At 38.9% G+C, this 25,444-nt stretch overlaps 1 pseudogene; it reads right to left on the bottom strand.

Moving 5' to 3' along the window:
* LOC121433786 overlaps positions 1–16,060 on the bottom strand; it is a 119,093-nt pseudogene extending 103,033 nt beyond the window's left edge.
* Between the last annotated feature and the right edge of the window lie 9,384 nt (positions 16,061–25,444).

Genomic DNA, 25,444 nt, shown 5'->3' with positions numbered 1-25,444 from the left:
GAATAGCATGCACCGAAGAATGTATATCAAGACACCATGATGAAACTTTGTAAGGTAATCTCCAAAATTACAAATAATTTAAAAAGATCTCAGTGGGACACCAGGAGTTGTGTAGGCACAAATATCTTTTTGGACTTTTTGGATTTTTAAATGATAGAACATTTCCACTTATAGAAATTTTTTTTTCCCGGTCTTTGACATTTTTGTTACTAAGAGAAAATAGATGCTACATTGCAGTGATCCAACCCTTTCAGAGATTGCCATGCTTGGTGTGAATTTTTATTAGCTCATAATCAGAAAGTACCGTGTCTTGCCTTACATAATCAGACATTGCATGGTAGCTGGCGCAAAGAAGCCAATATCACGCTATTCACAATTGCAAGCTAATAATACGTAACTATGAAAACTACCTCATATGTTAACAAAGTAAAAAATAAACCCATTCTTGCAGAAATGGGTCAAAAATAGTTCAGTATGAAGTAATAGTTTTAAATGTGTTGTGATTTATAGATTGCTATTAGGAAACATGATCTTGAGTTCCATAATCCTTCAAGTCAAGGGTGGGTTCTCCTAGTATTTCCCCTATCGGATGGACCATATTTTTAAAAAATAATATCTCAAATATTCTCATCCTATCACCTAGAAAATCTACATAGCTTGGCCTTTACATGCTATCCATGTGTAGTAAACAAGATAAAGGAAATGTTTGGCCAAGGAAAGGCTATGACTAATGAAGGCATGTATGAAGGTTTTTGCCATGACTGAAATTCAAGAAGCCTTGTGGCAAATAGAAACTCTGTGAGCACTACAGACAGCAGAGCAATTCTGGAGCCATTAGCAGAAGCAAAGACCAAGGACTAGTAAGACCTGCTTGCCAGTGACCAAGTAAGGAAACGTGTTAATGATGGTTGTGGGAAAAGGTTCATTCAGTCTCCATTGTCCTTTTTATACTTTGTTTCCTGTTCTAACTGACAAATAGGGACATTTTACCAACTCCATTAGAAATGCTGCATTTTGAGCTGGGGAGCTGACTCTTTCAGTAAACTGTTTGCTACAAAAGCATGACACCTGAGTTTCAACTCCTGAACCCATGTAAACTAGCTAGTTACGGTGACTCAAGTTTGCAGTTCCAGTGCTAGATAGAACACAGGTGATTCTCTGGGGCTCATTGGCCAGCTATCATTCTTGTCTATATGGTGAACTCCAGGACCAGTGATAGACGCTCTCTCTTTCTCTCTCTCTCTCTCTCTCTCTCTCTCTCTCTCTCTCTCTCTCTCTCTCACACACACACACACACACACACACACACAAATGATGGACAATGCTTAAGAAATGAGACTTGTGGTGCTTGTCTGGCCTGCACACACACACACACACACACACACACACACACACACACCAGAGAAAGAGGAGGGGAATTTCTCAACTTTGTTGGTAATTGCTTGGTAAGAAACAAAAGTGACAGATATTACCTAATTGATTAATTGTGAAAAAAATTGCTATAGTGCATGACCATTTAATGTTGAGATTCTTGATCAAAGTTTTCTTCCTGTAAATCTTCCATATGAGCTCACTGTTAAAAACCTCTCAGTGATGATTATTAAACTAAGTCATAGTGTATCTAATTTTTCTGAATTAAAATCTGTGGGGCTACTATGATGGGAATCAGAAAGGAAAAGAAATTCAAGAGCTCTTTGAAGGCCTTGGCTTTTCCCATCTGCTTGTTGATATGTTGTCCTATTTCTTCCTCATCTGTTTATTTGCATAACAGCACCAGCTGCCCCCTCAAATTTGAATTGCCTGACTTAATCAGACAGACCCCTGATTGAGAACTGAGTTACAAATTGGCAGATGAATACCAAATTGTTTTTAATAAGACACAGAGCTCTGGGTGCTCTGTGCCATGCTGTAGTTGGTTGTTGGCAGCTACAATAACCAGCAGTGTCCCTTTCATCTTTAAGAGTAAGACAAGGCATTCAAAAGAAGCTTTGAACCTTGTACTCAGAAATTCCACTCATCTGCCTAATGTTCTATTTTTAATTAGAAGGATGCACATATGACTTAATTAATCAAGCCTGTCTTAGGGCATTATTCATTTATTAATGGCTCCTGCACTCAAGCACAGTATTAAGGGATTTGTGCTAAGCACCTGACATAAAGCAGGCTAATTTTGCTTGCTTTGCTTAATGTATTGAGAACAGCATGTTGATCAGATTTGGAAATATTCAAGCTATGAACTAATGTCCTATTTGGAGAGTTGGAAATCTCAGTGCCATTGTAATCCAGCCTTATAATGCTTTCTTTACAAAGCACTCTAAAACTGAATGGAAGAACTTGATGGGGATTCTGAAGGGGGATCAGTGAGAAGAAAGAACAGAGGAGCAAAGTCCTATGGGCAGGACAGAGTAGGGCAGGGCAGGGCAGGGCAAGACGGGAGGGCAGGGCAGGGCAGAGCTTCTTCTTGTAGTTTTTGAAGTCTGCATCTGGATTAATGTTGCAAGAAACCACACTGGACAAAAGGATGCTGAAATGACTGGACTCTGCATGACTATCTCCATCCATGCAGTCTTGTCCCAGGGTCATGTGTATGAGTACATCAGTTCATATTCACCCAACTAATCTAAGTGCATTCTGAGCTCCTTAGATTACTGATTATTTTGTAGTTTGTGCTCATGACAGTGATTAAAAATATCTTATGTGGAATGTTCATTGCCATTATTAAAAAAACATTACATGGTGCATCAGGAACTCCACATAGCCCACAAAAATTTAATGGGTCAAAGTCTTCATTATGTGGTTTTAATGACAAAAAGAAAAAAAAGCGTGAGAAACTAATCACAGAATATTTTTATCTTCAGTAGGAAAAAGGAACCATTTTAACAAAATGGAGAAAAAGTTTGCGTGAATTGGTAGATAAGCAATGTCATGGCGTTGCATCCCATGAACTGCCAGTGCTAAAGTTTTCCCATACACCAGTGTCCTAGGAAAGAAAGGAACATGGAAGAACTGAGTGCTATGGTGTATGAAAGGTCTTTGAGAGTCCAAGTTTGGTATGGTCAACTATAATCCTAGGGGCCAAGAGGATTATAAGTTTGCAGCCAGCTTGGACTATAGGTGAACAAAGTGAAGGGGAGAGAAGGGGAAGAGAGAGAAGGGAAGGGGGAGGGGAAGTGAATGAAGGGGAGGGGGGAAAGGAAGGGAAGGGAAGGGACAAAAGTCAAAGGCTAACCTAGATTGAAATTCTAACCTTCCTGCTTTGCAGTTTAGCAACCATAGTCTCTCAGAACCTTAGTGATAAAATGACAATAGTAACATCTACTCTGCAGGCTCTGTAGACTTGTGGTGATTGAATAGCATAAGGCATTCAATTTGTGTCCAAACTATTTGACCATCAGAGGTGCTAGAAGAAATATAGCTGAGTTTTCACTCTATTTAAATAAACCACTGTGCAGGATGGTAGAAACTTCAGTTCCCATCTTACCTACATAGCTTGCCTCTGGCAATTACAAAAGACTGCTCTATGAATCTTCAATCCTACAAATCTGGTCTCATCGTGATTTTTCTTATCCTTTTTGATCTTGCATTCTAATTTTCTTATTTGTTATAAATCTAAATATATTGATTTTTTTCTCTGAAATACCCTACTTTTTCCTGTTGGTGGTTACCTTCTATTTTTTTTCAGCTGACCCAGACTTTGCATAGTATACTTGATAAGGACATATTATCAGAACACTTCTAATGTAGTTCGATGGTTCAACTACTTGCATGAGTAATCATACTTTTCTAGATAACCAATCTTGCCTCCTTGTTTCTGAAAGTCAAGTCATCATAAACAAATTTGCCTTAATACGCACTCCTCTAGCAAATTCCAATAGTCTTATCTAAGTGCTCATGCTTTTAAAGATGATGTCAACTCTTCAAACATCTGGAAAACTGTGCATCCCTGAACAAGTAAAGCATGGACCATTCTAGTGTGGTTTACTGCAGGAAATTGAGGTTGACTTGTTTTAGGAAAGGAATGATCATTTCTAGACATTTGATTCGCATACTAATCAAAATTCTGGAGAGGCTAAGATGGAAGATTGTGAATTGAGAATGGTCTGGTCTACAGTGCAAGATAGATCCAGGCCTGCAGTTCATAGAACTACTTTGCCACAAAGGGGAAAAAATGGAAAAGCAGGAGAGAGAGAGAGAGAGAGAGAGAGAGAGAGAGACAGAGACAGAGAGAGAGAGAGATTGTGAACTTAAGCAGGTTTTGAGCTGCATTATAAACTGTCAAAATATAAGGTATGTTGATAATTTCTTTTTTATTACTTTATAAATAATACCAATCAAATTTTCCACTTCCTCCCCTCCTCCCACTTCCATCCTGCTCCCCCACACACCTTCCCTCTCCCCCTCCAGTCCTGAGAGCAGGCAAGGTACCCTGCCCTGTGGGAAGTCCAAGGCCCTCCCCCCTACATCCAAGCTAAGGAAGGTGAGCATCCAAACAGATTAGGATCACAAAATGTCCGTATATGCAGTAGAGACAAATCCCAGTGCCATTATCATTGGCTTCTCAGTCTGCCCCAATTTTCAGCCACATTTAGAGGTTCCAGTTTGATCCCATGCTCGTTCAGTCCCAGTCCAGCTGGATTTGCTGAGCTCCCATTACCTCAGGCACAATATCTCAGTGGGTGGACCTCGTGGTCCTTACTTCCTTGCTCGTCTTCTCCCTCTTCTGCTCTTCAACTGGCTTTTGGGAGCTCAGTCCAGTGCTCCGATATGGGTCTCTGTCTCTATCTCCATGCGTCGCCGGAAGAAGACGGAAGAAGATGCTGGGAACAGACTAAAAGTTTCATTTGCTTCATGTTTTCGTTTCGGTCTGGTTTATGGTGATATTCAAGATAGTCATCAGTCTGACTAGGGGACAAGGCCAATTCAGGCACCCTCTCCACTGCCCAGGGTCCTAGATAATTTCTTAATTTCTGTATTCATGATGCATTGGCATTACTGTGTAAGACTTTGAGAGACGGCTTTCCTGATGTCTTTCATACGCAAACTTGCCAATCCAGAACTCATGCCCCACCATCTTCTTTATTAAAGTTCTCTCACACTAACTTATGTCCTTATAATGTGGCACTCCAGGCCAGGGACTAGGCCCGTGACGAGCACCTCGACAGCCCCAACACACTGAGGTCGTTCTTCCACTTGAAAATGTCCTGCTTTCCTGTACACCTTTCTTTGACAGCAGCCACAGGAAAATAAAGCTCTCAGGCATGCTCCTTTGCCCTGTGCCTACTGAACTTGGTGCCTGTGTTTATTGTAAAGGATCTTCTTCCGCCATGATAATCATTTCTAATTGTGTATTTTATTATATTCTCGATATATATGAATACAAACAGGATTATAGGCAATGAAATATGTCAGAATTTTTAATTTTTAAGTATTACAATTGTATTGAAATTACAAACATGTATTAACTAGTTAGTAGTTAATCCTTAAATCAGGAAGAATGGCTTTTAAAATTGAGAGGGAGAAATTCTGAAAAAGGTTTAATTAATCAACTATGGATAATTAAAATTTCAGAGTTGAGAAGTAGGAAAACTGTACTACAGAAGACTTTTAAGCATCCTTTCCTTTAAATAATGATTGAACAAAAATGTAAAGTTATAAATAAAGACAAATCAGTTGGTAAAGTTTAATCTAGGCCAGGGTTGTCAGTTAAGATGCTGGGAACAGAATAAAAGTTTCATTTGCTTCGGGTTTTTGTTTCGGTCTGGTTTATGGTTTTGTTTCAGTTTTTGTTGTGATTTGGTTGGTTGATTTGGAGCAGAAAGGAAGACTAAATTAGAGTGGGAGAGCAGCTGTCCAGAAGACCTCTATCATGTGGTAAGCAATAACTTCAAATAACTCTAATAGAACAAGATAAAGTAAAAACAAACTGCTGGTTTTCAAAGAGCAAAACTACTAGCCAATGACATAAAAATAACAAAAATATCTTCTATTTTCTAAGAACCAAGAACTTATAAATCAGGACATGTGTAAACATTATTTTAGAAAAACCATCACTCCAAATTAACTAGGAAACAACAGATCAGCTCCTGAGAATATACCCAGGCATGCTCCAGAAATGTTGTCACCCTTCTTTTGAACTCAGAAAGACTGCTCTCTAGACATAAAACAAATGGCATTGATTTCTTGCCACCAGTTATCATTAATGACACTACCACAGAGGGTCAATTCTCTTAGTCATAAATCAGGCTCAGTAGTGAAAACTCATGCCAGCCTTCAGTCTTTCCTGTGTTAGAAGTTCTAAATACTACAAAGGAACTTCTACATACTACTGTGGAGCACACTTGTCTTCTCTGTGGTTTGCCTATGCTGTTACAGAGCAGTTATTGTGCAGTGAAACTACCATATGCAATGAGTACATGTGCATACATTTATATGTTTACATAAATGTTTATCTGTTTGCACGTGCATGTGTGTGTGTGCATGTATGAGCCTAATGGTGCATGAGTGTTTGTATGCATGTATGCACATGTGTGTATGCCTGAATATGTATGTATATGCATGTGCATTCATGTGTATGTGTATTTGTGTGTACTTGTGTGTATGTATATGTGTACAAATATATGCCCAAATATCACAAAAACTTTTTCCTCATAGAGATGATTGCTGATGGCATATACAGACAATACACTTATGTATGGTATAGGAAATAGCTGGAAAAATAGCTACAGCTGTTAGCACTGTGGGCAGAAGACTTGTGGACTTGAGAAAATATGGAGCTGAAAGCAGAATTCAAATCAATTCTTTTACCTTTCACCAATATTTCCTATGCCTTCTTTTATGACTGAGGACCTGGAAATATTGAGGGCAATTCAAAGGAGCTTCGAAAAGGAAGGAGAGATTACACAGTGGATAATGGCACTTACTGCTCTTCCAAAGGACCTGGGTTCAAATACAATATGGCAGATTCCAGCTCCAGGGTATCCTCTGCACTCTTTTGGCAACCCTAACCACCAGGCACATATATTATGTACAGACAAGCATATGTTCAGACAAGACACCCATACATATAAAAGTTTTATTAAAAAAATAAAATTAAACCATCAATTTTTATTTTATCAGTTTTATCGCCATCAATACTGAAGAAAAGTATGAAGAACCAATGTAATCTCAAGAAAGATATTGTTTAAACTATTATTCCCTCAAACACTTATGGCATAAAATATTGTTCCTACTTCTTAGCTATACCTATCCTCTTCTCGGGAACTCATGGGTGCACTTTTAAACACTAATCATTGGTAGAGTTGAAGGGTCACAAATAGCCCCATCTAAATTTTATTTACATAGCTTAGTGTTTACATGTTTCCCATGTTTTTGTCTATAATTCAGTGGTGTTCAGTATATTCCAAATGGGTGTAACAATCCTATGTGTCCAGAATGTTTCATCATATGACACAACCTCTGTAGTCATGGACTAGAAGCTCCCTTCCTCCCACCCCAGACTCAGAATTCCTTTTAGATTTCTCTGTCTATTATTTTGTCTCATACAATGGAAGCCACACAATATTTCTTCTTTTTGTTTTCAGCTTCTTTCTTTTTATCAGTGTTGGTCCATATTGTAACCTGTGCCAGAAAATTTATATTTTCCTAAGACCATTGTGTTCTCTGGTTACAATTTGGTAATACTTAAGAAACGAAACAGAGGGTAACAAGCCAATTCTCTGAATAGATCTGAGGCCTGATCCACAGGAAGGAACTTGTGTTTGGTACTGAAATTCAAACAAAAGCCCATGGCCGGGAAGGTTGCAGTTCATAGTGAAGAAGCTAATGTTGTTGTTTTATTAAACGAATATGCTATCCAAAAAAAAACTGCTTGTTCTTCACCTACTGGTGAATAATCTGGCTATCGTATATAATGTTTTTAGTAGTTTTTTGTTTGTTTGTTTTCTATTGGTTACCCACCACCCAGCTCCCAAATTAGTACATGGAGACTTATTCTTACTTAGCCTTAGACTGACTTGTTTCCAGTCAGCTTTCTAAGTTAAATTGCCCATGTCTCTTTAACTACATTTTGCTTCTGGGATTTTTACCTTTCTTTATTCTATAAATCTCAATTTCTTTCTTACTTCTTGGCTGGCTGTGTGGATGTACGACTGGCCCCTGGCATACCCCTCTCCTTCTTTTCTCACTCCTCCTCCTCTCTTCTTCTCAAGCCTAGATTTCTCCTTCTATTTATTGTCTCTGGATACCAGACCCACCTATTCTTTTTCCTGCCTAGCTTTTGGCCATTTAGCTCTTTATTAGATCAATCAGGTGCTTTAGGCAGGCAAAGTAACACAGCCTCCTTACAAAGTAAAACAAATGTAACATAAAAGAATGCAACACATCTTTGCATCATTAAATAGTTCAAAGAATAAATAAAAGTAGGACATTTTAAATTAATATTCCACAACAAATGTTGCTATCAATTTTGGTTACACATATTTCTTTGGACCCTGTTTATAATTACTAGAGTATATATTTAAGAATATAGTTGTCACCAGTTTATGAAAGTGTGTTAGACAAGTGAAATCAATATTTCTTATTAATAGTCTCCCTATCTCATGATATTTTCATGATATGTTGTGGGCCCCAATTCTGGGATTAGCTAAGTGGCTGAATTTAGCCAATTAAAACATGGATGGTTAAGCTTCCTATACCTCTCTATTCAGTCTTTCACATTAAAAAATTCTGGGGACATTTGATGGAACATAAACTATGTTGGAAAAGAGCTGAGTTCCCATATTTCCCAATAAAAGGCCCAGACATTTATGAGACTCTATTTATATTCAGCAAAGCTGCCTTGTCAACCCAAACCTTATATGAGGAATATAGGAACAACTTGACATTTAAGCACACCTTAGCCAAATACTGAGACTATAGAGTCTTCTGCAATAGAAGTCATGGGAAAAGAAAATATACACAATCTTGTGATTCAATATTTTCTTTTCTACATCGTCTAGTAATATTAGGACCATGGAGAAGTGATCATCCAAGGTAAGTCTGCTGAAATTTATTTCTATCTACTCTAGTTTCTGTTCATAAATGATATAAGTACCAATATATAAACATGCAGGTCCAGGTTTAGAAAAATTCTATAAAATATTTTCAAGCATATAAAAAATAAAAAATGACATGGAGGAAGAGGATGGCTTTCATGTTACACACAAGAAAAGATGACTGTTGCCCATTATTCTTCAGGCTTCAGCATTGGTATGACCCATGTTACTACCTACTTCATCTATGAGGTTATTCTTCAGATATTGATATACATATATCCTAAAGATGTTCCACTTACAAATAATTCCAAGTGTCTGCTATATTAAATATGTAATAGCATTACTGAACCCCTAACATTTTACCTTAATTCTTATACAATGAAAAATAGCAGCTGACACATAATATGCTAATGTCGTTAATACCCTTCTATGACAAGGATCTATTTCAAAACTCCTAATAAGGAACCCAACAGAATAGCACAATTATTTCCATCATCTATAGGTGAGGAAACTAGTACACAAAGAAGTTGAGTGACCTGCTGAAGTTCCATAGCATAGTAATTAGGAGTGCTTTGATTTGGATTTAAGAATCCTAGCTGTGGATCTCACATCTTGATCACACCACCATTCAGATTTATATTAAGCACAGATATCATTCTATTTTCTAAAAGGCACATACAAGAAAGTGAAGGAGTTAAGACTTCAAGAAGAAAAATAATGGTGTCTATCATATTGATTAAAACAAAAGAAAAACTCCAGATTTTTTAAGTTACCATTCAGTAATTTGACAGGAAACTAGAGAATTTTACTGTGATTTTTAATGGCACTGATTGAGTGTGTTCAAGGTAATGAGTCTTTTTACTGTTTGAAGATTTCTATAAACAGATGTGCTGGTTTACATAGTTCCATTGTGAAGTGGGGTACAGCTGATGAAGAAAAGCAGAAGAAACAGAAGTGGAAATAATAAAAAGACAAAAATCCATCAGGATTAAAACCAGAATCCTAGGGGAAGGACCTTGTTCTGTTAGCCTACATTCTCTGTGTTCAATATAATTATGAGTCACACTGCAGAGCTCTGGGTTTCATTCAGAAAGTTTAAACTGTTGAAATCTGCACTGCAAAGAGCACTCTCTTTTTGCAGACTCTAGGGCAGAGGTGTTCAGCAGAACTCTGCGTGTTGGTGGATAATATATATATCTATGCTGTCCACACAAGACATGTTCACTTTAAATATTGAAGTGCTAGTTTTAGTCAATCCCATTTTATTTTAAATAACTTAAACTTCAAGTTCAATAGACAAGACAGCTAATTGCCTGTATAATGGAGAGCTCTGGAGCAGATCCCTCTGTGCCCAATTTGTTATCTTTTGTCATGGCCCCTTCACTTTACTAAGACAAAATAGAGTCATATGAACAGAGACTGCTGTAGAAAGCACACTACTGACTGTCTGACTCCTTATTGGGTTTCCTTTAAGGCATTAGGTAGGAAATTGAAAGGATATTTTTATAGGACATGAATGTAGCAAAGGTGTCTAATTTACAAAGTTATGGATGTTTTCATATGTTTTATTAGAATCATAATAATGAAGACTTGAGAGCTGAGAAGTTGGGTCAATGGAAAAGCTCTTAATGTTTGAATCCCCAGCACACAAGTAAAACACCTTGTGAGATGACACATGCTTATGGTCCCTATAGGAAGCTGAGACAGGAGGATGCCTGGGGTTCAGTGGCCTAAGCAAATAAACAAACAGTAAGATCTAGTTTCAGTGAAAACCCCTATTCACCTTAGGAGACCTGGATAGAGGTGGGCAGTCCTTGGGCTTCCCACAGGTCAGGGAACCCTGATTGCTCTTCGAGCAGATGAGGGGGGGGGGGGGACTTGATCCGGGGAGGGGGAGGGAAATGGGAAGCGGTTGTGGGGACGAGGCAGAAATTCTTAATAAATAAATAAATTAAAATAAAAAATAAAAAAAAAAAAAAAAAAAAAGTAAAGGTGCAGTTAAAAGAGGAGGCAACATGAATATTGACTTCTGTCCTCTAAATAGTCATGCACACACAAGCTAACACACCAGAATACACACACAAACAATCATATACATCTACCAGGTGCACAAACAAATTTTAAAAAGACTTCAAATAGCTGGTATTTATTTAAATGTGTGAGTGTGTTTAAATATCTGGTATTTATTTTAGATGTGTGTGTGTGTGTGTGTGTGTGTGTGTGTGTGTGTGTGTGCGTGCGCGCGCGCGCGTGCGTGCTTATGTATCTTAGACTCCTTGGATACTTTTTAAATATCCAAAGTCAGTTTATGAATATTGTCTCCAGTTTTATCAGCTTTATCATGTCTGGGTTTGCTTCTCTTGGCTGATTTTTGATAAAGATGTACTCTTTCTCTGCAAGCCCTAGTAAGTCTTCTCTGGGTGTAAAGATGGTGGTGACTTATCATGCTGCATTGCATCAGCTTTTGCAGAATTCTTTTGAGGAAGGCTGCACTGTGCACATAAATTGGTATCTGTTTTAACCTTTGAAAGGAGTTTTAAGCTTTGTTAGTGAGAGTTCCATGGTAGTACATAAATAGGGTAGGTCACTTCCACCGGTACAACTTCTATTCTGGGCCCGCATATTCATGTATCAAAGACTGTGATACAAACTGTTGCCTGCTTTGCTTTAGCTCTGAGAACTGTTTGATTCTGGAAATTTTCTAGTTCTTCTAGTTCTTTCTACAGGTTTGTCCTGTGGCCTTGTGGCATTATAACTGACATAAAACAGGATCAAACTTTGGCAAAGATTAGGATGCTCATCTTTTCAGGTATATGGAGCTGTTCTCTCTGTGGAGCACCTTCATTTGCCATGCCATACTCTGCTCTGCAAATTTAGCAGCATCGCTTTGTTTAACTCTTTCATTTCTGTTTCCTGAATTCTGGAAGAATTAAGGAGTGTCTTACCATGAACTTAGACTGGAGAAAGTATGCAGGCAGGAGGTCGGGCAGAATTCTTAAGTATCTTTTCCCTCGGGAGTCAATTTCCTTAGCTGCCTGTTGTCTGTGTCTGAAAATATTTTTTTTCAAATATTTTGTATATATTTCTTAATGTTTGTGGTGGAATAGAAATTCTTGCTACCATTGATTCTCTGTGGGCTGAAATTAAAGTGAAATCCTACTTAAGTGATTTTAAATAACTTAATGACAAGACAAAATTATTTTAAAACAGAATCATTTAGTCTTTAAATGTTTAAACATTTTCAGATCAAATGTTAATGTAAATTGTAAAAGATAAGCCTCTTTAAGTCAATAAGAAAAATCAAACTGCATAACTTGTTCTTTACTTTCTTTTTATATTTATTCATGATCTAGAGGAGAAAATATATTATCTTATAATCCAACTTATTTTTGAACTTTAATGAATACATCTAAGGAAAAATTTCTTTGCATAGCTAAGAAAAAGACATGTTCCGATAAACTCAGGACTTGCTAGGTACACAGAATTCTAGAATCTTCAGCTGGTTATGGTTTAGAAATTTCCTGCTTTTTCCTAATGATCCTATTTAAAATCTCATCAGCAACTTTGTAAAGAGTTGTACATTTTTGTTTTATGTGTTGGAATATTTTTCCTCCATGTATGTATGTATGTATGTACACCACATGTGTGCCTACTACACACAGAGGCTAGAAGAAGGCATCAGAAAAGGAGTTAGTCAGTTGTGAGATGCCCTGTGGGTACTGGGATCTGAACTGCATCCTCTACAAGAAGTAGAAGTTCTTTAAACCAGTGAGCCATATCTCTAACCCCTCATCAGCAAGTCTCTATCTCCCAAGGAACTTACCTTAGCCTTGAATTTATCCTCATTTTCAGAGTGGATGAGCTGTGACTGGAGTCCTATTCCTTAGTGAGTCTACCTTCGCACTTAACATTTGACTCAGGAACCAAATGCGGAAAGTACGGCAAGACAATGAAGTATGTCACAAACTTGACAATTATCCAAATTTTATATTATTAGACAATTTAAGTATAATTCTGTAACACTGTTTTGATCTTCAGCATATTTTAACGAAATGTTTTAGCATAATTAACATATTCTCTAGACATTTGCTATTGTGTTTAGTCACCCTCATCACTTCCCTTGGCAATATCCGGATCTGTAGCCCTGCTTTAGCTGGGCTCTGAGTGCTGCAGACAGTGCAGCATGGATAGCAGAGACTGGTGGTGGTGGTGGTGGGGAGGGGGGTGTGTGCCCGGATTCTGCTGCTAGTGCAGACTGGATGGCCAAGACTGCTGGGGGGTGCCGGGATTGAGACACAGAGGCTTCTTTTCAGATGGAAGAACAGCAACCTTTATTTTGCCCAGCAACCTTTAATACCTCTACTCCTTCTGTGAAGACCCACCCACCAGAAAGAACAAAAACATCCTTGTCAATTACAGATCACAAGGAAGTTCCCCTGTCAGTCAGGGGGAGTGAGGGTAGCTGGATCACAACAACTCCCCCATTTTATTTTATAATTCCTTGCCTGTTATGGGGAATAGCCCTTTAATATTCCTTGTCTTAGGTAGCATCCTGCCTCCAAAGTATTGCCCATCCGTGGCTGTCCAGATACATAGCCTTAAACCAAGTATCCCCAGGACTGACAGCACCAATGAGCTAGACCAGCACTGCAACCATCTAGCATGCACTGACTGGGTGATAAAATTCACAAAAGCAGTATTCCAAAGCCCTCTCATATGACTGTTGAGTTCCATAACAGTAGCAAAAGCAGGCTTTTTCAGACCCAGGCTAGTGACGGGGAAGAGACAGAAATCTTTAATAAATAAAAAAATTAAAAAAAAATATAGAGAGAGACCATATTGAGGTTTAGCTGAATAAAACAGTGATATCTAAAAGCAGAAAAAAAAATAAAAAAAAAAACAGTAGCAAAAGCAGCAATACAATGTCATGAGTAACATAACATGATAAACTGTTGAAAAGTCCAAAGATAGTCCACTTGCTCCTGAACCAGATCTACTTGTTGGTTCAAGGTCAATATGCCCAATTGAATATGTCCAAAGCATTGCTGACTCTTTCTGCCTGCTGGTTGACAGTCTCAGCCATTTGCACAGTCTGTGAGGGAGCAAGTCCGGCAGCAGTAGCTGTGGTGGCAAAGCTCTGCTCCAGCTGCCTTCTGTCCCCAGCTGCACTCACTCTGGATCCAAACTGGTGCATGGAGAGGAGCAGAACTCAGGGAAGCAGGCTCGCTGTTCCTCTTGGGAACCATTGAAAGGGCCCCACTTTAACAACCTTTTAGGGAGTTTGGGCATCATCAACCTGTTTGGCTACTTCCTGCTGAGGGGGGTGCTGCATTCTTGGGGGGTATTTTACATCAACATTTCAGGGGTTCTCGGTGATTTAGACTGTGAAAATGTCCAATGAATCCACAGGTTCTCATCCTCTGTGGAGACAAAAGCAAAACCTCTTTTCCAAAGCATCAAATCCTTAGGCCTGTATTTTAAAGTCAAAATACCTTTCTTAGCAGTTCCCAAAATCAAATGTCTTTCTCTAGTCCAGAACACAAAAGACAACACAATCAACACAATAACATATATCTCTACACATTCTATCTTTTGAGGCTTTCAATTCACCCTCCTGCCTCCTCTTTATTGCTTCCCTACTGGCCAGTCTGCCAGAGGGCGCCCCTCAGAGCATCTCTGGGGATAAAAAAACACATACTCATTTTAATCTGATTTGGCTTGTTCCCAGTCTGGAACATTTAAACCCCCTCCTGTACAAAATCTTTAGCTGTCTTCCTTGTTAATTCCGTGCCTTGCTGCCTTAAGAGTTTCACTTACTTTTTGAGGCCTTTCAATTCACCCTCCCACCTCTTTATACTTGCTTATCTTTTGGAGGATGTTCCTCAGATTACCTCTGGGGATGAAAAATAAAAATACTTTACCTTCCCCAATACACTCCTCGATTTAGCCGGTGGCTGGAACGACCCCGTTCACGTATCCCCACTTTCCAGATCTCAGTGGAACCTCAACTTGCTGCTGCCAGTGCAGCCTGGATAGCCAAGACTGGCAGGGGTACAGGGATTGAGACATGCAGGCTTCTTTTCAGGTGGAAGAACAGCAACCTTTATTTTGCTCAGCAACCTTTTATACATCTATTCCTTCTGTGCAGACCCACCCGCCAGAAAGAACACAAACATCCTTGTCAATTACAGATCACAAGGAAGTTCCCCTGTCAGTCAGGGGGAGTGAGGGCAGCTGGACCACAACACTGAGTTGACATCTATGCCCCTTGTTGTCAGCAAGAGCTGTGCAAATGCCTGCCGTATCGGTCAATACCTGAGTCCATGCTGCTACAGGGTCAAGCTGCCACTGGAGCCACATAGACATGGGGGCCCATGCAGCCACCAGGGGCCACATTGTTTTCCAGTCTCGAACTGTGGCCGAGGGCCTTGTCTGTATCTGAGGCACTACCACAGCCAGGGTATATTGTTGTCACCTGGGGACATACTGGCATTTTGAGGCCACACCACCACTAGGACCATGTGATCTGGGTAATCTGCAATGCCAAGTAGGGCCATGACAACAACCGACCGTTACCAAGGACCATGTCTGGGTCTTTTGTTTTACTGCAGCCTGAATCTATGCTCATGGCTATGGCCCACATTGCCACCAAAGGCCACACTGATGGCCAAAGTCTGGGCCTCCACCTGTGGCCTTGTAGGTGTCCAATGGCTGTGTTGCTTCCAGGACCATACAGACCAGAGCACCTTGTGCTTCCACCTGGAATGTTATATGGGCCTGAGCTGTGACCAGGGCCATGTCTGAGTCCAATGGCCCAACCACAGACAGGACCAGCACTGGTGTCCGAGGCTCCTGTTGCCATCAAAGGTCAGGTGAATGTCTAAGACTTAGGACCAACCTGGGGCCATGAGTGGATTGAGGACCATGCTGCCATTGTGTCTCTGCTGATCTAAATGACCTCCACTACCAACTGGGGCCGTGGTGACATTCAGGCTAAGGATGCTGCCAAGGAACATGCCTGGGTCCATGATCCAAACACACCTGGTGTCTGTAATAATGCTTAAGGACTGTAGCATCACTAAAAGCACAGAGACATCCGGGACCTGAGCCACCATCTAGCACCAGGTTAGAGTTCAAGGGTTGAGCCTCTGCTGGGGCCATGCAGATTTAAAAAACCTGTGCTTCCACCGTGGGCATGGTGTTATCTGGGACCTGAGCTGCTGCCAGAGGCCATGTCTATGTTAGTGGCTTGCCACAGCCACAGTTTGTGTTAATGTCTGTGGTTCCTGTTACCACCAAAAGCAGTGAGGACAGAGCTACACAAAGTTGGCCCTACCCATCACTGATTACAGCACAGCAAGAGTCCTCTTTCTATTGCTAATAAAATACTGCCACAGAAGAGATACACTGTAAAGAAAAATTGTTTTGGTTCACAATTCTTTGTTGTAATAGGAGCAGCGAGGCTGCGTCCAGCCACCCAGCTAGCTTTAGCTTTACACCAGAAATAATTACATGGAAACTGTATTCTTTTAAACACTGCCTGGCCCATTAGTTTCAGCCTCTTATTGGCTAGCTCTTACATATTGACCAAACCCATTTCCAATAATCTGTGTAGCCCACGAGCTGGCTTACCAGGAATGATCTTAACCTGCGTCTGCCTAGAGTGGGAGAATCATGGCGACTCCTTGACTCAGCTTCTTTCTCCTAGCATTCTGTTCTGTTTACTCTGCCTACCTAATTTTATGTCCTATTAAAGGGCCAAGGCAGTCTCTTTATTTAACCAATGAATTAACACAAGCCAGAAGACTCTCCCCCATCATTTCCCCTTTTTCTGTTTAAACAAAAAAGAAAGGCTTTCATTTTAACATAGTAAGATTACATATAACAAAACAGTTATCAAGCAAGAATTACAGTTACAATATTTATATCTATTTTATCTTTTATCATAACTAACTATAACTATAACTAATCATTCTTCACCTCTATCAAAGACTCCAGAAGGATATAATATTACCTAAGCAAACAAGAAATCCAAAGCTCTAGAAATGACAGAGACATCTTGCTGCCTGTACAGTCACCCAAAGTTCCTCTGTACCATTGGGGCATCCATCTTCAGCCTTCAGGCCCATAGTATCTAGCAGACATTTCCACGAAGCAGGAAATTTCAAAGACAGTTCAGTCACTATCTGCTGTGTCCTGCAGAATGTCTCGCAGACTCTTTCATGAGTCATGAACCCCAAAAGACAGTCTCATCCTTAGGCAAGTTCAGCAGTCTCTGCGGGTTCTCTGTGTCCATTTTATGCAACAGTCCAGGCAAGAGCAGTTTCTTGCCCAAATGGCTATCAAACTCCATAAGGATCCTCTTCGATGCCCATCTTCCTCTCGAAGTAGATTGGTGCCGCCAGGAGCAGACATGTCTCATTTTCATGAAAAGTCCTAAGTTATTAAAATATTTTAAATGCCGTATTCTGCAGCCTTTGAGAGATATGAAGAATGCCTATCTGAAATATATCTCTATATATCTAAAAAATCTAACATGACTACAAACTTTACTGTTATTGATGATTATCCATTAACAACCTCTATTTCTTAATTATACAGTACATTTTTAAATGAACTACACAATCACAATACCTTAATCAAGATCAAGAAATACATAAACATATAACAAAATTGACCTTAAAATCCATACCAATACAAATTATTCATACCTATATCATTTCCCCCTTTAAATGTAAAAGAACATTTACAAACAATATTTTGGGAACATGGGCGCAGTTTTTTCTCTCAAAACTGCTTGCTGCTGAATGGGGGCGCTGTTAATCAGATCGTTTAGGGTGTAACCTATGTGTCAGGTTCATCTCAGTTGGCAGTTGAGTGAAGTAATTTTTTGAGGGTGTTCACAGCAACTTTTCGGGAGGTCGTGGTCTATCATACCATATAGGGATAGAATCAATTCACAGGGTCTGGTCCTCTGTGAAAACAAAAGAAGACCCTCTCCAAACATCATATCCTTAGACCCAAATTTTGAAATCGTAATACCCTTATATCCATTCTGGTTTAGCTTGGCAGCCCATGTAATGAAATGTCTCTCTGTACTTAGGTCCTTCACAGTCAAAAATTTTAAAGAAAACACAATGTACATAATCCAGACTCTCTGTGAATTTTCCATTTTTACGTGGCTTATTTTTCTTTATTTCTTTTAATCTCTTAACTATCTGTACTCTGTTTCTTTAAAGACTTTACCCTTTTTTTAAGACATTAACTTTATTCTTTATATTCTTTTTCTTCTCTCTCCCAAGCCTACGTACATTCTTCCAACAGTGTCTGAATCTGTTTTATTGTGAATCTGTAATTTTTTTTACTATCCAGGAGCATTTTTTAAAATGTTAAGCAGTTCTTAAAAACTTAAGTTGCACCATGTACAGGTAATACGGTACCGCCTGTGTCCTGCCCAGTCTAAACTTTAACTGTGCTGTTATCACAGTAATTACGGTAGTTCCTGCTTGAGACCAGCTCAGTTCCTCAGAGCCATTTGGTGCCCCTGAGCCACACATAGTTCCAGGCACACAGCAGTCCACATTGTCATCAAGCAAGCCGTAGCACTTTACTCCAAATGCTCCATTCAAAAGCTCTGTCTCCCGCAGGAGCCAGACAGAGATCGCGATGGCGGCAATCCCAGAAAGTCGGCATTTTAAAACAGCCAGTTTTTTCCTGCTGCTGAGTCAGGACAATTTCTCTCTGTGGCACGCCACCCACAAACAGCAAAAATCTGCGTTAAACTCTTTTTTCCTTATTTTTAAGCCTTCTCAGGTTTTTACGTGGATTTAGTCCATCACGTCTGGGCGCCACTCTGTTGTAATAGGAGCGACGGGGCTGCATCCCTGGCACCCAGCCGCCCACATGGCTAGCTTATACCCCGAAATAATTACAGGGACACTGTATTCTTTTAAACACTGCCTGGCCCATTAGTTCCAGTTTCTTATTGGCTAGCTCTTACATATCGATCTAACCTATTTCTAATAATCTGTGTAGCCCACGAGCTGGCTTACCAGGAAAGAGCTTAACCTGTGTCTGTCTGGAGGGGGAGAATCATGGCGACTCCTTGACTCAGCTTCTTTCTCCCTGCATTCTGTTCTGTTTATTCCGCCTACCTAATTTTATGTCCTATTAAAGGGCCAAGGCAGTCTCATTATTTAACCAATGAAATTAACACAAGCCAGAAGACTCTCCCCCATCAATTCTTATCCAAGGAAAAAGGCCACCTCTGCTGATGATGTAGAGTCCTGAGGTGGTACAGAATATCACATAGAGATGTTGGAACTGCACCTGACTCAGCCAAACTGGCTTTTGTTAAAGACCCACTCCTCAGACATGCCAAAATTTAACCAAAATCCCATTCAGCATATGTATGAATGAACTCATTCATAAAATCAGAGCTCAGATCAGTTCATAACAGTCCCACTTGACCCCATTTCCTAACTTCCTACCATTAATTTACAAGGATTAAATTTTAGCCTGTGTTTTAGAGACACTCACACCATAGCAGTTGGGGAGACAGGATCTAAAGGAGACAGCCAGACTCGTCACTTTTGTTTTAAGCTGGTGGGTCCAGTTCACTTAAGCAGTCAATGGGGCAGGTAGAAACTAATCAACATTTATGAGGAAAGAACTTTTCCACTACAGAGCCATTTTCTTATGGTGTCTCATTTAATCTTTATGCAACACTGTAAGCAGCTTTCATCACCCATTGAAGTGGTGAAGGGGACATCCAGGACACTATTTATAACTACTCTAGGGCCACAGAGTTCCTAAGTACAAAATCAAATGTTCTGTTCTTTTTAGGAAAGGTGTTAGTTTTGCCTTTAAAATAAAAATACCAAGATGAAGAAAATAAATGTTTTTTTTGCCTCTTTCTGATGTCAGATACAACTGGTTTTAATTTTTACCATTTTTCTTTATTTTTAAGTCAGCATATAAGTAATAGGTTTCATTATAATAATTCCGTACAAACCTGACATTATAACTTTTTCTACTTATCACCATTCTAACTCTTGTCCCCCATCTTTTGGTGACTTTCTTCTTCCCTAATAGGGCTACCTTCTGCTTTGATGTCACATGTAACTCACTTAACTGATGCCCCCAGCTAATGATCTTTCCACCTCCTTTCATGACACCCTTTCTAGTTCCATCATACACATACATACACACACTCAAATCTAGATTTTGTATGTGATGGAAAACATGTAATATTTTTCTTTCTGAATCTGATTCATTTCACTTAAATATGATTATATCTAATTCCACACATTTTCATGCAAATATGATTTTATTTTTCTTGTTGACTGAATAAAACTGCATTGTGGTCAGTCAATGATGGTCTATGACTTTAATCCCAGCACTTGGAAGGCAGATGCAGGCAGATCTCTGTAAGTTTGGAGGCTAGCATGGTCTAGAAAGTGAGTTCTAGGACAGTTATGACTGTTACACCGAGAAACCCTATGTTGAACAAAAAACTCTGCATTGTGTGTATGTAGTACATTTACCTGATGATGGATATGTAATGCAGGAATAATCTACTTCTTTTCTATTGTGAACAATAAACAAGGATGTACATACATCTCTACAATATATTTATTTATAATCCTATGGAAACGTGTCCAAGAGTGATAAGGCTGAATCATGTATAAGTCCTGTTGCTAATTTTTGTGTTTGTTTTTGTTTTATATATTTGTGTGTAAGTAAAACTTCCATACAGATTTCCACAATGACTGTACCAATACACATCTATGTCAACAACGTGTATGAGGGCTCTTCTTTTTCATTTTTGTATACTCTCATTTCTCATTGTGTGTGAGAGAGAGAGAAATTTCCATCACTTGTCATTTGTTTGATGATAGACATTGAATTGATATAATTGTATCAAAGCCAACTTTAATTTGTATGAGGCTGTTGAAGCTTTTTCAAATATTTTTTCCTTTGGAAAAAAGTAGCCCATTTACAAATTGAATAATTCTTTTCTATGCATAATTTTTAAAGCTCTTTGTATGTCTTAGATACTATTTTTCTCTTGGATATATATATATATATATATATATATATATATATATATATATATATTTATTTAGCAAAGATTTGATAACATTATCTAGGTAATCTCTTCACCCTAACAATTTTTTGCTTTGTGGTGTAAGCATTTTCATCTTCATATACTCTTATTTGTCATTGTGTGTGTATGTGTATGTGTGTGTGTGAGAGAGAGAGAGAGACAGAGAGAGAGAGAGAGAGAGAGAGAGAGAGAGATTTCCAATGGCATTAGCATACTTTTCAGACAGTCCTTCCCTGTGCTAATATTTTGAAGTGCTTTATCTCTGTGCTTCCTAAAACTGTTTCAGAGCTCAGGTTTTATGTCCACTTTGAAATGTGCATCATTAGGGAGATGCTTCTAGTTTCCTTCTTCTGTATTTGAATTGAGCTTTCTCAACAATACATATTGAAGACCTTCTTTCAAAGTGTTTTTAAACCTTTTGCTAAAAATTAGGGCCTCTATAGCTGGGTGTATTTAATTAATTGGTTTATTGTTCTCTGTGCCAGTACAATGCTGTCTTTGTCACTTTGGCTGTGTAAAGTAATCTGATACCAGGGGTATTAGTCAGGTCGCTCTAGAGAAACAGAATAGATAGGATGAACTCATATATGTTAAATGGGGATTTACTAGAGTGGCTTACAGGTGAGGTCTGGCTGCTCAACAATGGTTGTCTACCAATGGAAAGACAAGCATCTGATAATTATTCATTCCATGAGACTGGATGTTTTTGTTGGTCTTCAGTATCCATTGAAATCTTTAAAAAGTAGGCATTGATATCAGTGAAAGAATCCCTCAACATCGGGATATATGAACTTGCAAGCGAAACTGAGGGCAAGCAGGCAAAAACAAAAACTCCCTTCTTCCGTATCTTTTTATGTGAGCTGCCACAAGAAGGTATGGCTCAGATCTAGGATGGGTATTCCCATCTTAAAGGATCTGGTCAAGAAAAAATGTCCCATAAATGTACCCAACAGCTTGGGTTTTAGCTGATTACAAATGTGGTCAAATTGACAGCCAAGATTATCTATCACAAGTCCACCCTTTCTCAATTTGACACTCATATTTCCTTGTGCCGTGATTAATTTCCAAATGTAAACAATAACAAGGTCCTAATCATGCCAAAAATAACCTTCCTATGTACAATGAGAAGCTCAACTCTACCACATACAAGCATAAATTATGAAATTTATTATAGGTGTATCTCATGAACACAATAACCATTGATATCATTTCAATTGATGTCACATTACACGATTAAAAACTTACAAGAAATAAAATACAAATATCTGCTGAATATATATGAGCAAACACATTATTAACAAAAAATTACAGAAACATCCACACTGATTACAATCCTCATTTCTGCAACTGACCATTTGGCCTGAACTGGTATTGGCCATACCTTCTCATGGTGGTTTACATAACCATACATGGAAAAAAGAAGCTTTTGCTTTTTGCCTGTTTGCCCTCACTTTCACTGGTAATTTCTTCTATCCTGTGGCTGAGGTCCTTCACTGGTATTAGAGCCTGCTTGTTCAGGATTCCAACAGAAACTGAAGATCATCCAAGGCATCCAGCCTCATAGATGACACACCTATGACATTTCTGTCATTCTTGCCAAGAGACAGTGGATGTTGGACTACTCAGACCACAGCCTAAAGTCAGTTTCATAGATCTGCCTTTAATATATCTATATCTATTTGAAGAGAAATCTATTGGATCATTCTATCTAGTCCAGTCTGTTCCTCTAGGGAACCCTCAATAATACTGATTGAGGTAGCAAGAGTGAGGGTTCTAGAGAAAGCCAGTAAGCAGCATTTCTCCACAGATATACATCAGCTTTTGCCTCCAGATTCCTGCCCTGCTGGAGTTTCTGTCCCTGCTTTCTTAGATGATAAACTGTGATGTGGGAATATAAGAAAAATAAACCTTTTCCTTCTGAAGATGCTTTTAGTCATGGTGTTTTATCACAGCAATAGCAACCCTAACTAAAACATCAGATGTGGTGATACTTTCAGAATTATTCTCATCTTCACAAGACTTTAGGAAAATGCACAGAATTGGAAGTTATTATATTGAGGTAAAGCCCAGTTCAGAAAAACAAATGCCATAAGTTTTCTCTTATATACAGATCATACCACCTAATTTTTATATATGTGTGTATATGTGGGAGTGAATTTGTTTTCTTTTATTGATTTTTATTGTCTTCATTGAGCTATATATTTTTCTCTGGGCCCTTCCTTTCTTCCCCCTCCCCTTCCAACCTCTCCCATGATCCCCATGCTCCCAATTTACTCAGGAGATCTTGTCTTTTTCTACTTCTATGGGAGTGACTTTGAATAGAACTCAGAAAACTAGGAAGAGGCTTATGTAAAGTAGTCTATGTGCTCAGAAGTCTCAATACACTGGAGGGAGTGGGTTTTGCAACATTTTGATTGGCTTTCATCTCCCACTGTGGAAGCCCCATACAGCAGTGACGTCTGCCTCACTCCCATTATCATGTTCAGTATTGGGAGTGAGGCCTGTTCCTTCCCAAACCCTCTATGATTAGAGGATGACTCCAGAATTGTCTTCAGTGACTACCTCCATGACTGCACAAAGCAATGCTAAGGAGACCAATTCTACTAAAGTCTTTGTCGGTCAAATTGACTTTCTGAAGGAGTTTTCTCTCCCAGGACTTATTAATTAAGGTAACAAAGTACTATATCAAAGTTGATTAACTATAACAACTTTGAATAGCATCAAGCAAATAACATTGGAATTCATTGTATTAATTTCTATGCACCCAGGATGAATGTCTCCAAGAGATAAAGCCTGACCTGTTGGCTGTAGCCACATGTCCTCAGTTCCACAGACCTGAACTGAATGAGTGATGCCTCAAGGCAATGTTTCCAAGTTTATAAAAAGTTAATAGGAAGGCTCAAAAATATTTGCTCTCAGAAACATATTAGCAATTTGTTTAGTAAGGCTGGAATCAGGGAAAATACTTACTCAACTTACTTGGAATTATTATTTATTTTAACTTTTTCCTTTTTATTTTTGAGAGTTTTCAGCTCATAATAGAATTAGACTATTCCCACCAGTGCGTGATTCCCTGTGGAATCTATGAGGACCACAGATTAACTATTGAGTATCTCCAACTTTATTTTTTAAACAAGCATCTAAGATTAGATTGAAGATAGCTGGAGAATGTAACGTCTTGTATTTAGGCAGCAAACAACAAAGGAACAGAAGAAAGAACTCCACAATTTCAACCCAAGGATAAAGAGTCATTATATACCTGTGGGAGTGGCAAGAATAACAGTGTGAGGTCCTTTCCTGATGGCTTCTAAAGTGGGAGAGAGAGAAGAAACTTAACCATTATTCAATTTTTAGGTTCAAACAGTAGTGGATCTGTCTCTCTTTTAAGGTTGTAGAAGTGTGCTAGCTATACTTTTTATATTTACTTGATACAAGCTAGGGCCATCTTGGAATAAGAATCTAATTGAAAATACAACACTAACTTCTTTTTTTTCTCTTTTATTAAAAAAGAAAAAAAGGCCCAAGTCCAATTTGGATATGGGGTCAGCAGTAGAACATGGTCAATCTATAAGTATTAACACCCTTACAGAAATTGATTCTTCCTTTCCCATCTGCTATGAAATGCACACAGTTCCTCAGCTACGGTCAATACTTTATGGCTACTTTCCTTCTTCCATTCTGAGATTTGTCTGGCTTGAGTATGCACAGGAGTTTTGAGACTATCTCAAATGCTGTGAGTTTATATTTAGAACTCCATGGTTGAATCTGAAAACAATATTTTCTTTTAGTCTTCTACCACCTTTGGTTTTAGAATATTTCCTCCCCCACTTCCTCAAAGATCCCTGAGCCTAGTAGGACAAGTGCGAGGTATAAGACACATTTAGAGATAAGCAGTTCATGGTCTCTTACTCTCTGCACCTTCGTCAGTTGTGGATCTCTACATCTACTTCTTCATCTACTGAAAGAAAAAATCTTCTCTAATGAGAACTGATAGATTAACTAACTAACCTATGAATACAGAAAAAAGTCAAGAGGAGACATATTATTTTGTGTGTTTGCAGTTTAACAGAACTAGGTTCTAAAATAGGACTGTGATCTATCTAGTCTAAGTTTCTTTCCATGTATGGGTTTCATCTGACATTGGCCGTAAATCCAATCAAAACCCTGTAGTATCCATTACCAATGTTGCTCCATTAGGCACGTCTTTCCAGGCCTGCCATGATGGTAGCTCACAGAGTTCGCTTCTCATCTGGGTGAGACTGGTGGTTACTATTCTCTTCTGGTAACATATTTAGTACCTTCC

Source organism: Microtus oregoni, unplaced genomic scaffold (assembly GCF_018167655.1).
Source record: "Microtus oregoni isolate MIOR12 unplaced genomic scaffold, Mior012 000041F_ref0000270, whole genome shotgun sequence".
Classification (NCBI taxonomy): Eukaryota; Metazoa; Chordata; class Mammalia; order Rodentia; family Cricetidae; genus Microtus; species Microtus oregoni.
The sequence above is the reverse complement of the archived record's forward strand: the minus strand, read 5'-3'. Positions and strand labels throughout refer to the sequence as shown.